We start from the raw sequence: 16487 nt of genomic DNA, 5'->3' as shown, positions 1-16487 counted from the left end.
ATCCTGTAGTACTTTCATTTTCACCCGAGGCTTCTTGCCTGCCCACACAAAGTCCGATATTTTCCTTTGCCATTTTTCAAATTGTTTAGAGTCACGAATAATTGGAATTGTTTGTAATAGGAACATCACTCTCGGCAATACATTCATCTTTACTGCTGCAATTCTTCCCAACCATGACAAATTCAGCCTATTCCATTTAATCAAGTCTTGCTCTATTTGAGTCCACAGTTTCTCATAATTATTCTTGAATAGGTCTATATTCTTCGCAGTCAGTTCGATTCCCAAATATTTTACCTTATTCGTTACTTCGCAGTCTGTTATTTCCTCTAGTTCCTGCTGTTTCTGTTTAGTCATATTCTTACATAGTATCTTTGACTTCTTTTTATTTACATAAAATCCAGCCAAATCTCCAAATTCCCTAATTTTCTCCATTACCTTTGGCATATTCTCAATTGGATCGTCCACAATTAACATTATATCCTCCGCAAACGCTCTGACCTTGTAGGAAAACTCTCTTATTTTTATTCCTCGGATTGCATCATCTTCTCAAATTTGAATCATCAATATTTCCAAAACTAAAATAAACAACAATGGTGACAGCGGGCAACCCTGTCTAGTAGCTTTACCTATTGTCAATTTCTTAGTCACATCTTCATTCACCACAATTGCTGCACTCTGGTCCCTATAGATTTCTTTCACAGCACGAATGAACTTTTCTCCCATTTGCAGCTTCTCCATAGTGGCAAACATAAAGTCCCAGTTCAAATTATCGAATGCTTTCTCAGCGTCCACGAAGAAGAAACCAACTTCTCTATCACAACGTTTGTCATAATATTCAATAGCATTTATAACTGTCCTTAGGTTGTCTTTAATTTGTCTATTTGGCAAAAATCCAGCTTGCTCCTCTGCAATAAATTCAGACATCCATCCTTTTATTCTCTCAGCCAGAATCTTCGCAAAGATTTTATAGTCATTATTCAGCAACGAAATTGGTCTATAGTTTTTGACACTGGTCAAGTCTTGTCCCTCTTTAGGAATCAATGATATATTGGCTTCACTCCAAGTATCTGGAGTCCTTTGATCTCGCATGACTCCATTGATCACCTCTTTCAGAAAAGGCACCAGCTCATTTGCCAGTACTTTATAAAATTTAGCTGTAAGTCCATCCGGACCTGGTGCCTTTCCTAATTTTGTCGACCGTATTGCCTCTTTTATTTCTTCTTCCGTCACTTCTCTATTCAATTTGTCTCTCCATCCTTCAGAAATTGCAGGGAGCTTCATCTTTCCCAAATAGCTCATTATTGAGTCTTTATTGACTTCTTTTTTTGGTACAACTTTGCATAAAATTTGAAAAAGGCTCTACTAATGGCTGTCTGTTCCAAATGTATTTTGTTCTCCTCGCAAATTTTGTTTATGGTTCTTTTCTCCTTTCTTTTCTTCAATTGCCATGCCAAATATTTCCCAGGTTTATTTGCACCCTCAAACGACTTTTGATTCATTCTCTTAAGATTCCATTCCATTTCTTTATTATTCATTGCCGTCAACTGTTCTTGAAGGATTTTAATATCCTGATATAGCTTCTTTTTCCCTGGTCTCTTCTTTAATTGAGTCTCTTTGGCTTTTATTTTTTCCATAATCTCCAATCTCTTCTCCTCTCTTTTCTTCCTAGCTCTAGCATTTAAGTCCATTAGTATGCCTCTAGTCACTGCCTTATAAGTGTCCCATACCTTATTTGTTGATACTTCGTTGTTCATGTTATGTTGTATAAAGAACTTAGTCTCTCTTCGCAGCAATTCAATATTTGCCTCTTCTTGCAATATGCAATATGTTTATTCTCCAACCTCTTCTTTTTATTCTTTTCCCAAACCTCCACATGATTGGATTATGATCTGAGCCTACCATAGGCATTATTTCCACGTCCTTAGTCCAAAGCACTAGGTCTTTGGAGGCCCAAATCATATCAATTCGTGACAAAGTGGAGTGTCTTGCAGAATAAAATGTATATTGTCTACTTTTAGGATTCTGTCTCCTCCATACGTCTTCCAAAGTTTCTTGTTCTTTTATTGCAAAAAAAGACTTTGGTAATAGTCCTCTTTTCTTTTGTGCAGTTGCAGATTTCTTATCTTCATCCAAATTAGTAACTCCATTGAAATCTCCAGCTAAGATCATCTGGTCATAAGATAGCTCATCAAGTTGTTTTCCCAAGTCCTCAAAAAAACTTTCTTTTGCTCCATTGGGTGCATATATTCCAATCACCAACAGTTTCTTTAAATTCCACATAATTTCCACTGCTAAGTATCTAGCTTCGACATCACACAACACTAATTTTGGCTGCAATTCCTCTTTTATATACAGCACCACACCTTTTTTCTTCTTTTTTGAAGCAGCCACAAATTCTCTTCCCAATTTTGCAGATTTTAAATATTTTACATCCTGCTTTTTAATATGAGTTTCTTGCAGACAAACAATGTCACATTTTTGTTTTAATAACCAATGGAAAATATTTTTCCTCTTGCTGGGCGAATTAAGTCCATTTACATTCCACGATAAAATTTTACACTCCATATTCATGATCTTGCTGTTGGTAAGTCCTTTTTGTTGTCCCTAATAAACTTTTCCATCTCCAATTCAGATCTGATGCGCTTTTTGACACCACCAAATTCAAAGGTCACTCCTTCAGGCATTTCCCATCTGTATCTTATTTTCATATCCTTCAGAATCTGGACTAGGTTTTTGTATTTTTTCCGATCTAGCAGCACCGATCTGGGCAATTCCTTCATAATAATAACAGTCTTGCCGTCGACCTCTAATGGATCCTGAAATTGTTTACTCACAATCATTTCTCTTGTGTTTCTGGTCGTAAACTGCACAATTATATCTCTTGGTAATTTCCTCTGGGTCGCAAATCTTGAGTTTATTCTGTAAACCACATCTAGGATAGCCGCAACTTCCCCCTCCTCTTTCCCCAGGTATTCAGCCAACACTTCTGTAATCTGTTCTTGGGCAGTCTTTCCTTCAATTTCCGGCAAGCCACGAAAACTTAGCTGCTTCTCCATATGTTTACTTTCCGCAACTGCCATTCTACCTCTCATCACCCTCATCTCAGTTCATTGCGTATCTGCTAAAGTATCCACCGCATTTTCTACTACATTAACTCTTTGCTGTGTGGCTTGCAAGTCGTTTTGTATTTTTTCCATACCTTTCATCACTTCCGCCAATTCTTTTCTGAGTGTCTCTTTAAACTCTTTCACCATCTCTGGTATCATGTCTTTGAGCTCTTTAATTCCTTCTGAAACTTTTTTATTCAAGCTTTCAATTGCCGCTTGCCACTCCTTTTTCGACATCGTGGGGCTAGCTTTGCCTCGCTCCTACGTGTCCGTCCTTTTTCTTAACTCCGTGGTATTTAACTTTATGTACTTTTACTTTTAAAAGTCCCGAATTCACTTTGTTTCTTAAAAAAAAGCCAATTACAGAGTCCAAAATGTCGGGCGTGTTTTCTCTATGGTTTCTCTATGATTGTTCCCCCTTTACTTGTAATCCAAGATGGCCAATTTCCTCTTCCGCTGAAGCCACGACCTTTCCCCTTTCCAAAATGGCGTTGATCTACTTCCTGTAACGTGGAGAAGACCGCTTATCTCCAGCTTCTCTATCGTTGTGACGTATTTCCTGTTCCTCAGCCACACACAGCAGTTCTCGTGATGTTAAAACTTTCTCACAGTCCACTATCTCTTTGTCACCGCAGGTATGTAAAACAATAATCAAATTTCTTTAATAACTCCGTTATAGTTAGTCCTTCTTTAAAAAATTTTCTTGCCGGGATTTCCCCTCCTTATACTCAGCCTGTCGCAGTTTTAAAATTAACTTTAATACTTCGTTTCTTAAAATAATCTGTCCCGTTTCAAGAGATAGTGATCTTTACCTTCTTAGTCGATTTCTCGGGTTGTAATCACTGTTCCAATCTTCAATTCACATCAATTCCCTTTGTCCCTGTTTGAAGCTTGGGCATGTAGGTCTTATGCCAACCGAATTGGCTCCGGAGCTACTGCAGAGATCTTGGCAAAACCTGTCTTCGGGTGGGACCTCAAGGAACGGGAGAGAGTCCATTGCGCAGGACCCCCCCTCGCCTGAGATCAACACGCCCTGAGGTTCTTGAGCATTCTAAGCCTGCTCTCCGCCTGAGAGCAGTTGGCTGCGGGCGATTTTAGCCCCTCCAGCCATCAAAACAGCAGCTCGGACAGAGCTGCATTAGACCTCCATGGATCCCAAACCGGAAGTCGGAGAACTTATTATCGAGCGTGTTGCCTGGTTTGGATGAGAGAGTGAATTTTATTGGAAAATCCAAGATTTTTAGCTCTCAAAGGTCATGATTTACAGTTAGGATGGCATGTGTTTATATGGTACGGAATAGTAACTGGACACAAATATTTTAAAAACCACCTGTTAAGAAAATCTCTTAAAACGACATGGGAAAGAATTGTATCGTGCATATATGAGAAAATCCCACAATGGGTTTCCCCACTAGAAGCATTTACACAGCTAAATGTATTCTCTATGGATAAAGTTATTAGGTATAAAGAACTTTTAGATGATAAAGGAGCATTAAAAACAAAAGAGGATCTACTAAACCGAGGTATTAATTTAGATTGGTGGTCAAGAGCACAAATTGAATCTAGATATAATGAAGATAAGAAGTTGGGTGGTTTTTATCTAGAACAGCAACATAATGTTATAACTATATGTCTAATAGAATCTCTGACTTCCTAGCTTTCATTTTAAAAAAGTATGTCTCTAGCACCTTTTGTTGTGGAGGTAGAGGGGAAAGATATATCTCCACAATGAAAGGGACTTGCTGTCATGGACCAACCTAGCCCAGCAGAGCAGACTCAGAGGACTCTTCAGAGGGAGAGGCAGCTGGCCAACCTGACCCAGATCCACAGCCAGTGGCAGAGGCAATGCAGGAGGAGGCAGTCTCTGAAGGCTCAGATATCGATCCATAGCCAGGTCCCAGCACATCAGTTCCTCAGCTTCCCAGCCCTGGGCCAGCAGCAGAGAGCCAGGCATCAGCCAGCTCTCCCCCTCAGCTTCCCAGCCCTGGGCAGGCAACAGAAAGCCAGGTGCAGGCCAGCTCTCCCCCTTCATCACCAGAGCCTCAGGAGCACTGTCAGAGGAGGGCTAGCAGCACAGCACCGGCCCAGCATCATTAGCGATGATGAGTGCTTGCAGGAGCAGGACTGAGACGGCTGGCAAGTGCATGCTATAGCACAAGCAGCTGAGCACTGTGAGGGTTAAAAGCAGCCAGAAAGGGAGTGGCTGTGTGGAAGCAATGTGTCTGCTTACTACTGACCTTGCTGCTGTGTTTGGAACTGATTCTCTTGTCTCTGACCTTGGCCTGCTCATGTGGATGTGTTTCTGGAATACCCCTTTGGACTTGAAGCTGTGAGTGTTTCCCAATTGGTGCCTGAACTTTGGAACTGTGCTTTGCCCTGCTCAGACAACTTGGGAGTTGCCCCTTGCCTGCTGCCAGTGTGAGTCTGCAATTGGGACACTTGCTTTTTTAAAAAATGAAATCATGGAATTCAAACAACCTGTTACACATATTGTTATATAAATATATTGATATTCAACTGCTGGTATTAAAAAAACCTTTAAAAGCCCTTGTAGCCCAAGGGGGGCTGTTGCCATGAGACCTGGACAGAGAAACTAGGGAGAAACCTTCAATATGGATACCTATGTCTGCCCCATGTGGAAAACTTTGTAGACTTGAAAGACATAGAGATGATCAATAGGCAAACAAATACGTAAAAGATTTATTGCTAAGCCACTGTTTCATGAGTTCCTGAAAAAGATGCACATGACAAAAAAATTAGTGTTAGCTAAGCTATTTTTATGAAAAATACGACACATTCCTTACTCTGAGTATAAAGCAAGCACAAAACAACTTGTCTTTCTTAGCTTCTAAGTATCACAGATCACCCAAAGTGACAGCAAAGTAATTGTGTAAATTTATATTACTAAGTACAGTTGCTTATTTCCTTTTAATAATGGATGTCTGAAAAAGCAGTCTTGGAGCTAAGGGCTATGATTTTCATGCATTGCTTAGCAACATGTGCAAATATAGAACCACAGATGCAAAACCTAGTGACCTTTCTTTCTGTGCTCAGACTTCAATGCTTAGTTATTTCCGAACAATACACAAAAAGCATGATCCACAAAACAACAAGATGTTCATTTGTGTGTTTTTACACTTCTAAACAATTACATCAAGTGACTGCCATAAATATTACAGTTCTAACTGATCTCTGCTGGTTGAGAATCTGGTTTATATGATCTCAATAAAGCAAATCTACAGCTACTCAACAAGCTATTCTAAAAACATTTACACATCCCTGGATCAGATCACATCAAGTACACAGTGCTAGGGGTGTGCACTTGAAAAAAATTCAGGTTTCCTGCTTTGGGGGAAGTGTGGAAGTTTTTTCCATCAGGGGGGAAAAAGCTGTGGGGCAGAAAGTTTGAAAGCAAACAGCACTTTTCTGGCTGTTTGCAAATGTTTGCAAATGCAAACAGCCAGAAAAGTGCTGAGGGCTGCTCCCGCTTGACCCAAAGCTTTCCAAAGTGATCCGAATCACTTCGGAAAGCTTTGATTCGGTATTTCTGAATCAGGCCAGCAATGCTGGGCATGATTCAGGAATCCCAAATCTTTCTGAATCAGACCCGATTTATTTTATTTTTTTTGAAAAAAAATTTATTTTTAATATCTAACATAAAAAACTACAAAAGACTACAAAAATATAAAAGGGAAGAGAGGGAGAAAAAAGGGGAAGGGGGGACTGGGGAAAGGGGGAGGGCAACACATAAACAACAAATGCTACACTACATGTCTTGTATTCCCCTCATGCTGTAATTTTTCTTAAAAGTTAACTTTCTAATATGCTATCAGATTGGTAGATTTTATACAATACAAACTATATTCAGGATCAGGCTTTCTTCCCCCCCTCCTGCGTCTCGGTCTCAGTTCTCTCTGCGCGGCTGGAGCAGCTGCGCCCGCTCTCTCCTCCCCCCCACTTTCCCCTTCAGACTTTGGACTTTCTTCTTGCTGGAACTCCTGATGGTTGAACAAAAAGTCTGTCAGCTGCGCTTCCGATATAATCTTGTAGGTTTGATCCTTATATCTAAACCAGACGCCTTCTGGAAACAACCATTTATATTTTACATCACATTTCCTCAAGAAAGCCGCAAGTCCTTTATACTTGAATCTTCTTTTACGAGCCAAAAATGGAACATCCTTCAATATTTTAACCTTGTTGCCCAAATAATCCAAGTCCAGATTATACGAATTATATAAAATGGTGTCCCGAGTCTTCTTAGATGAAAAGTCAATAATAATCTCGCGAGGCAGCTGATGCTTCATTACATACTTTGAAGATGTCCGCCGGACTTCCAAAACTCTTCTTTAGTTGCCTTTGCGAATGGCGCCAAAAGTCCAGACACCAGATCTTTCAAATTTTCACTTTGCTCCTCTTTTACATTCTGAAGACGCAGTACCGTTTGGGCATGGTCCACTTGCAATCCTATTATTTGATTCTCTGAAAGCTTCACTTCCTTACTTGCTGCTTTCATGAGTACTGTGTTCTCGTGTGCAGACTGCTCTGCTCCGGTCGCTGTTTCTTTAATGGTTTTCACTTCGCTTTCCACTGAATCAACCTTTTGCCCCATTTCATTTAGTTTCGCTACAAAGGGCTGCACAGCATCAAAAACTGCTCTCCTCACCATCTCTTCCAAGGTTTCCCCCTTCCCCTGTAATGTCGCCATCACCGATTTACTTATTGCTGGGCTCTGTTTTCTTGTCGCCATCTTAGGGGGGGGGGCGCCAACTAAGTTCCGAAACTCCGTGAAGGGGAAGAAATCTGCTCCTTCTTAGCTTCAACTCCCACCAATCCTTTGCATACGCTTAGAAGTCAGAAGGGATTCGCTTACTTACAGGTTTTCACCTTAAATCTGCTTATTGCCGTTCTCCATGGCCCAGCAGCACACGAGGTGCTGTGCAAGTCAGCCGGCCTCCATTGGAGCAAACGGGCAATTTACCCCCTGCATTGCTTTCAGGGGGTTCTTCCTGCCGCGCTCCAGACCCCGTCTCCCTCACTGGGAGTCCTGGGGGTTAACCCTCGCAGGTCAACCGCCCGGTCAGGCTGCTCGGACGTTTTCTCCCAGACCTGCGGAGAGGAGCGTCCGACATGGCCGGGAAAACGAAACCAAATCCCTGAATCAGACCCGATTTAGGGGAGTTTCCAAATCAGAATCCCAAATCGCACACCCCTACGCAGTGCATGATTCGCACAATAATACTACCACAGGACCATGCTTTCAGCATGGGGTGGATGGTTTGCCTGGGCCTATTCCACACAGCTGGCAAGACAAAACCTCTCAGCTCTAGGAAAATGGATAGAATAAGGGTTCATGAAGGCTAGAGGTGCCAACTGGGATCGTACAGAGCACTGAAAAAGCTGGTAAACGTTGCTAGGCTACTGTCATGAGTGAGATATAGGATTCCCATCATGCTGACACTGAAAGATCTACATTGGCTGCCCATTCAAAGAGCTCATTCTTACTTTTAAGGTCCTAAATGGCTTGAGGACCTGAAGGACCACCTCTTCCCTTACAGTCCAGCCCACCAGCTAAGGACAGAAATACACATTACTAAGTATCAAGGGATGCTCAAGTGAACCTCATTTCACTGGTTCCCCCTCCCACTTCTCATACACTCACTCACATAGTCACACTTCCATTTACTCTGCTGAGTACATTCATGCATTTGATATCCGTTCCTCCTGGACTGCTAAAAGTATCCCATTTATTGTGAAGCACCAGTGTTTTCCATTTTTTCCCTTCTAATAACAATGTGGTTCAAAATTTATGCAAATTGTTGCATAACATTTCTATAAAGAAATAGTTCTGGCTATGCCTTTCTTTGCTACCCTTGTACTTAATCTTTGACAAGGAAATTCTCTGTAGAATGCTCTTCACCTTGAGGCTCGCCTGGTGCCTACGCTACTCTCTTTCAGGAGCCAGCCAAAATAACTTCTTTTTTTTAACCCATGCTTTTAATTAACTGGTTGAATTTTTAACACAATATTTTATAGTCTGCAAATTGTAAAACTCATTTGAAGTGGCTCAATTTTTTAACGCCATGACTGAAATTTTAATGCAGTTTTAATAAACTGCTATGGTGTTTTATGTTTTCATGATGTTTTATTTTGTAAGCCACATTGGGTAGGTTTCCTGAAGAGGTGGCATAACATTTTTCTAAATAAATAAATAAACATGAGTCCCACAGAAATACCTGCTGCTGGCTTCCTATCTTCAATGAACTGAACTATCTTCCTATCTTCAATGAACTGAACTTCAATGAACTATCTTCATCTAAAACCAGATTAAGTTGCTGTAGGTTTAATGAAGGACCTGGAAGTGCTTGCAGACATATGAATGCTTTCCCTGGACACATTTTCTATTTCAAATAATTCCTGGCCAGCTACAAAAAAGGGCTGTTCTCTAGTATCTGCACATAAAAATGCCTTTATCAAATGCATTTCTTACCGCTGCAAACAACCTTTGCAAAAATTTTCTCATCTATATAACAGCTGAAGTTACAGATACTCCTTTTGCAGCTAACCAGAAATGTATGATGAGCTTTTGTGCCGCAGGCAATATTCTGTGTTGATTGCCTCAGACCTATGTGAGTAGGCCAAAACAGACTGGATCCACATGGAGAGGCACAAAGCAGACACCAGCAACTGGGTGATTGTAAGAGTTCTGATGTAGGGCAGCTGGAAAGAGTCAATATCAGAACAAAGAATTACTTGGATACAGACTGCAAGACCACGGATATCTTTGAGGTATGGACAACTGGCAAAAATGAACTAAGATGATGTTGATGCTTGAACCAAACCATGCCCCACATTGGTAAGGGCCAACTCCTCAAAAGGGACACACTTTGTCCTGGTACCTAGCTCTCCTCTGGCTGTGATAATCTCACCCCCCCCCCATTAGACTAACGCTTGGGTGCTCCATGGGCTTTAGAATCAAAGTTGGTGCTGTACCCTTTGAGGCCCAAGAAATGGGGGCCTATCCACTTGGAAGTTATATACGTGGATAATACATTGCTACCAGATTTTCATACTTTTATGTTCACTTGAAGGTTAGAGAAAACTAAATAAATATATTGACATTGTTAGGAATTTAATAAGCCCATAAACTGTTCAGAAGTGTTCTTACTTGCAGCTGTTGCCAACTTCAGTTCTAATATATGGCTTGTAGAGTGATGGGGATTTCATATTCCAAAGCTGAGCAGAGCCCAAACAAGCAGGCTAGAGGTATGGGTATATTTACCATGACACAGGATACAGGCAATGGAGGGCAATTGCCTTTCCCAGTCTGTAAACCCATCATCATGATATTCAGATCCAGTATCCGACTCAAATCTTGCTCTTCTGCTGCAGACCAACACAGCTACCACTTGAAACGATCATTATGATACTGTCAGTGAAGAAACAGACATTTTCTTTCATGACCAATGAGAGGGTGCGATGCAATCCGAAGAGCAGGGGGCACTATTACACACATTTATACCATTCCCAGAGAAATTATGCCTGAACCAAAGTGATAGCTCGGGGCATTTCGGTGGTGGACACTGGAGAAAATGATGGCATGCACTGCTGTGACATCACTTCCAAGTGAGTACTCAGAAGTGATGTCATGGTGCCCATGACACTCTAAGAATCCCCATCAATATGGTAAAAACCATAGAGACTAGCAGAATTCCTAGAGCATCACAGACACCATTTTGTCCATTCTGGGTACTACAAAGTGACATCATGGCATCATGCACTGTTATCCCTCCCCTCCCCACTCCCAATATTTGCTTCTGCTGCTCTACTGAGTGAGGACAGGACCCAGTACATGGAGGCAGGAGGATTAGGGAATGGGCAAGGCTGTGAAGTGTGGGGATAATAATAACACTGACATTGTTCACCGCTCTGAGTGGGGCACTAATCTGTCTAGGAGAGCAGTATATAAGTGCAGTTAGTGTTGTTTTTGTTATCTACACTGTTACCAGTTGATTCATTTGAAATGTGGTGCTGGAAGAGAGTTTTGCGGATACCATGGATGGCCAAAAAGACAAATAAGTGGGTACCAGATCAAATCAAGCCTGAATTTTCCCTAGAAGCTAAAATGACAAAACTGAGGCTATTGTACTTTGGTCACATTCTGAGAAGACAAGATTCTCTGGAAAAGTCAATAATGCTAGGAAAAGTTGAAGGCAGTAGGAAAAGAAGAAGATCCAAAATGAGATGGCTTGACTCAATAAAGGAAGCCATGCCCTCCAGTTTGCAAGATCTGAGCAAGTTTGTTAATGATAGGACATTTTGGAGGTCTCTCATTCATAGGATTGCCATAGGTTAGAGGCGACTTGACGGCACATAACACGCACGCACCAATTGGGTAAAACAGGGATTTCAGTAGGTACAGCAGATGTTCTCACTTCTTGCCAAAGTTCCTCCCTCTTCTACCCAACTATTGTAAAAAGTTCAGGAGTTCTTTTCTTCTTTGCACTCCTTTGCACTCTAGTCAGGAGTATGTCCCTTCCTAAATATTTCTCCAGCAACCCATAGTGCATTACACTAATGCATTCACCAAATTGTAAAATAAATCTTAAATGCAGAGAATGTATAGTGGGCTGGCAGAAAAGCCTTATATCATGTTGAGTAATTTAAAAGAAAATGAGAAGCAAGGAGCTTGTTTTAATGCCGAACTGCCTTCCAAATACATTGTACAATAGGCCGTAAAAGGAAGAACTATGCAGGATTCCAATTAATTTTTTTTCTTATGAAACCTAGTAGCCGTTTCCTGCCTTGGCTGTGAATCAGGCAGATCAGCCCAAGGTGAATTGATCTGCGGATGTCGCCTGTCTCCATTATGGGTCCCTATGAGGTTGCCACTGTAAGAATTGAAAGAGTATGTGCAGAATGCTAGGAATACTCTAAAGTGCTGTATAATTAACCACCACCCCCCCGTTGTCATTGTTTTTCAGTTGGTTTCCAATGCAACAACTCAGGTCCAAAATAAGCATGATGAAGATCACAGATCTCCGTCTGTAAAAGGAAATTAAAACGATCTTAAAAACGCATCTCCTCCCCACCTTAAAATGCGGGGAATGGCATAGCAAAACCCAGTAGCTAGGGACTGATCCAGATTGGGACCACACGTCCTTGCAATATGCCTTTTATAGAAGACTTGAGATCCACAGTCTTCATTGTATCAGTCTTGGTTCTCAGTTAAACACTGCGATATTGAACAAAATTTGGTACTCATCTACAGAGGACCATTCTATGTTTTCACATTTCGATTGGAGTTCAACCCGCACCCACATTTTCAGTAGGAACATAATCAATAGGTTATATCTTCCTTGAAAACTCAGTCTTCAGAATGAAACTCAGTGGATATCTTCAGGTTAACATTCTGTATTTTAAGGACGAAACCTAGACAAACCAACGCCCCTCCCCCAGGAAGATATACAACAGAATGCAAGATCACAGTGAAACATGGTATGTTTATTTAGGACAGAATTGTCCATTTGATGTTCACATATCTGCATCGCCACCTCCAAAAATATATTGCATTGCAAAATATTAAGAAGTTTCCAGCAGACAAGAGGATTTCCCTCAGGTTTTCATTTTGTTTATGACCGAGAGTTGGAAACGCCACTCTACAACCAACAAACCCATATGATGTATTTGTTGCTGGATAGTGCCAGCTAATTTTGAAGGCAGGGAAATCAAATGTTTATATGTTCTCTCGTATAGATTTTCCCATGATCATACAAAATATCATGACTGGTGGAAGGAGCCTAGCCTTTTCTCAAATATGCTCATTTTGAATGACTAGGGAGAGTTGAATATTGCAGTGGGAAGTAGTATGAGGGAACATTCATACATTAAATATCTACTTACCTGTGAATTGATACAGTCCAGTGACGGATACATCATATGGGTCTGACACTGATAAACCTTCCTTATGTCCCCACTATAGGCTTGCCATATGCCTCAAACAATCCTCATCCTTGGCTTAAATCCCCCACTCTCGAGAGATTAAGAAGCAAGAGAAAAAAATGGCCCAAATTACCTCCATATTGATGTTCTATAAATTTCCTGATGTATCCAGAGTCTTAACCATAGAGATTAGGGGAAAATCTTAAGAGTGTCACCTGGGAGTGGCATCATATCCTTCCCAAACTCCACCCTTCACAGGCATTGAACTCAAAATCTCCCAGCATTTGCTGAGGCAGTACTAGCCCAATATGATATTACGAGAAACAAAGCTCATTGTGGGGAAAAACGCAACAAGCTCTAGAAAGGCAAGAGCAGGCAGGCAGGCATTCCCTCCTCCTCGAACACTGATCCCGGCCAGTGAAGGAGTGGGGTGGGCATTGCCACTGGCTCCACACCTGATCTCAGTGAAGGGGTGGTGCGCTTTGCTACCTGCTGCACATCTGATACAGGCCAGGTAAAGGGGGCCAGCATTGCCACTTGCTCCACTCCTGATCCCAGCTGGGTGGAGGGAAAATGGACACTGCCTTCTGCTCTTTGCCTGATCCCAGCTGGGTGAAGCAGGGAGTGGGCATTGCCACCTGTTCCTTGCTGGGTGATGGGAAGAGAGAGCACTACCTTCTGCTCCTCGCCTGATCCAGACAGGTGAAGGTGGGCGGTAGGCTTTGCTATGTGCGCCGCTCCTGATCCCAACTAGGTGAAGGGGGTGCAGGCATTTCCACCTTCTCTGCTCCTGATTCCACCAGGTTGAAGGGGGGGAAGAGATTGCAGCCTGCTTGTCTCCTGATTCCGACAGGGGGAAGATTGGGTGGGCATTGCTGCCTGTTCTGTGCCTTATTCCAGTGGGTTGAAGGAGGCGGGCATTTCCCCCTGCTCCACTTCCTATCCCAGCTGGGTGAATGGAAGAAGGGAATTGCCTCCTGCTCTGTGTCTAATCCCACACAAGTGAAGGGACTGGGTGGGCACTGGCACCTGCTCCACCCCTGAGCCCAACTGGGTGAAGGGGGGTGGGCATTGCCACTTGCTCCACTCCTAATACCAGCTGGGTTACAGTGGGGGTGGGCATTGCCACTTGCTCTGCTCCTAATGCTAGTTGTGATAAGGAGGAGGTGGGCATTGCCACTTGCTTTGCTCCTAATACCAGCTAGGTTAAGGAGGGAGTGGGCATTACCATCTGCTCTGCTCCTGATCCCACCTGAGTGAAAGGGGTAGGCATTGCCACCTACTCCACTCTTAATACCAGCTAAGTTAAGGCAAAGAGTGGGAACACCCACCTGCTCCACTCCTGATCCCGGCTGGGTGAAGGGGAATGGGCATTGCCATCTGCTCCAATCTTAATACCAGCTGGGTTAAAGCCGGGGGGGGGGATTGCCACTTGCTCTGCTTCTTATGCTAGTTCTGATAAGAAGGAGGTGGGCATTGCCACCTACTTCACTCCAAGTACCAGCTGGGTTAAGGTGGGGGTGGACATTGCCACCTTCTCCACTCCTAATACCAGCTGGCTGAAGGGGGGCAGGCTTTGCCACGTGCTCCGCTCGTAATACCAGCTGGGTTAAGGCATGGGCAGGATTGCTACCTCCTTCACTCTTGATCCCAGCTGGGTTAGGGTGGGTGTAGGCACTGCAACCTCCTCTGCTCCTAATACCAGTTGGGTTAAGGCTAGGGGTGGGCATTGCTACCTGCTCTGCTCCTAATACCATGACTAACCAAAAATAGAGTACCACCGGAAAGTAAGACTCACAACGATAGAACCACCAAGATCTCCGGGGTTGGTCAAATACAATGACTAAATTACATTGAATATATTGAATACTATATCAGTGCTAAATAAGTGCAATAACAGTCAAATAACCAACAATGTAAACAGTTGACAGAATATCATATATACAAGCCACTAAATGGTCATGTTACAAACTACAAAAAACAGTCTGTGTAAATTTCCATATCTGACCATTTGCAGATACTCCTCTGGAACTGGTGAAAGAGTACTAAGTTCCCTTTATTCTCTGTTCCTCCTTTTACTCAGTTATATGTAAATTCTCGTTGAAAAAATTATATTGCAAGTGACCTTCCTCGTTCCACTTGAGAAACTGACAAGCACAAGGACTGAAAAACACAAAAGCTGATATGTGCTTCCAATATGCAGCCGGACGGGTCTATTGCCAGCGTCATTCCTAACTCCCGTTTTGTATAGCTAAGTGTAAGCATGAGTTGGTTCCCAAATGTTGATTCTTACAGAATTGTTTCTTTGTCCTTCTGTTCTGTAGGTGGAATTCAAACGATAGAACAGGAAACCCCAGGGGGTCTCCCTGGCCCTACAACCATTCGGCAATTGTCAATAGGCTTGTTTCATGACTATTCCACTTCCTCAGGGGCTGACAAACCATCCACACTCAAAATAAAATATCCAATATTTCACACAATTTCAGCCAAGTTTTTTATGTGCTAGTAATTCAGCGCACTCCAAAATGTTCATTCCCTGTTGGGAACCAGTCATTCCCATTTTGGAACCAACTCACACTTACACGTCAACTTTACCTCCGTACTGCACACAGGTGGAGGGAAGAAGAACCACTTTTCTGAACATTGTTTTTTTCCATCCAACTTCTCCACTGTTCCATTGGAATTAACAAGGACTTGGACTTCTGGTTTGGGATCCATGGAGGTCTAACGCAGCTCTAAGAGCTGAGCTGTCCGTGCCACTGTTTGGAAGTCTGGAGGGGCGCAAGTTGCCCGCAGCCACCTGTTCTCAGGCGGAGAACAGGCGAGAATGCTCGAGAACCTGAGGGCGCATTGATCTCGGGAGAGGGGGGCGTTCTACACAATGAACCCCCACCCGCCCTTGAGGTCCCACCTGAAGAAAGGTTGCTAAGATCTCTGCAGTGGCTCTGGAGTCAGATTCTGGCATAAGACCTACATGCCCAAGCTTCAATAAAACAGCAAAGGGATTGGATTCGATCAGACAACAGAAGCAGCGATTACAACCCAAGAAAAATGCTTAAGAAGGTAAAGATTGCTATCTCTCAGTACAGGTCAGATTACAAAAAGAAATAAGTGGCTAAAGTGGACTTAAGAACTGCAACAGACTAGTTACATAAGGGGGAAGATTCTGGCAAGAAAAAATTTGAAAAAGTAATTTTGTAAAGAGAAGTTAGCGTGGAAATTGGATTATTGTTTACATACCTGCGGCGGGGAAGAGATAATGGACTGTGAGAAAGTTTAAAAACCGCGAGAACTGCTGTGCAACGTAGGGGAACAGGAAGTACGTCAGGACTATAAAGAGAGTGGCGAGAAGGGTTCTTTTCTAAACGCCGGAAGTAGGGCAACGCCATTCTGGAATAGGGCAAGTGGTGACTTCAATGAAAACGGAAGTAGGCCATCTTT

The sequence above is a fragment of the Eublepharis macularius genome, chromosome 7, assembly GCF_028583425.1.
Source record: "Eublepharis macularius isolate TG4126 chromosome 7, MPM_Emac_v1.0, whole genome shotgun sequence".
NCBI lineage: Eukaryota > Metazoa > Chordata > Lepidosauria > Squamata > Eublepharidae > Eublepharis > Eublepharis macularius.
Note: the sequence above shows the minus strand (reverse complement) of the source record.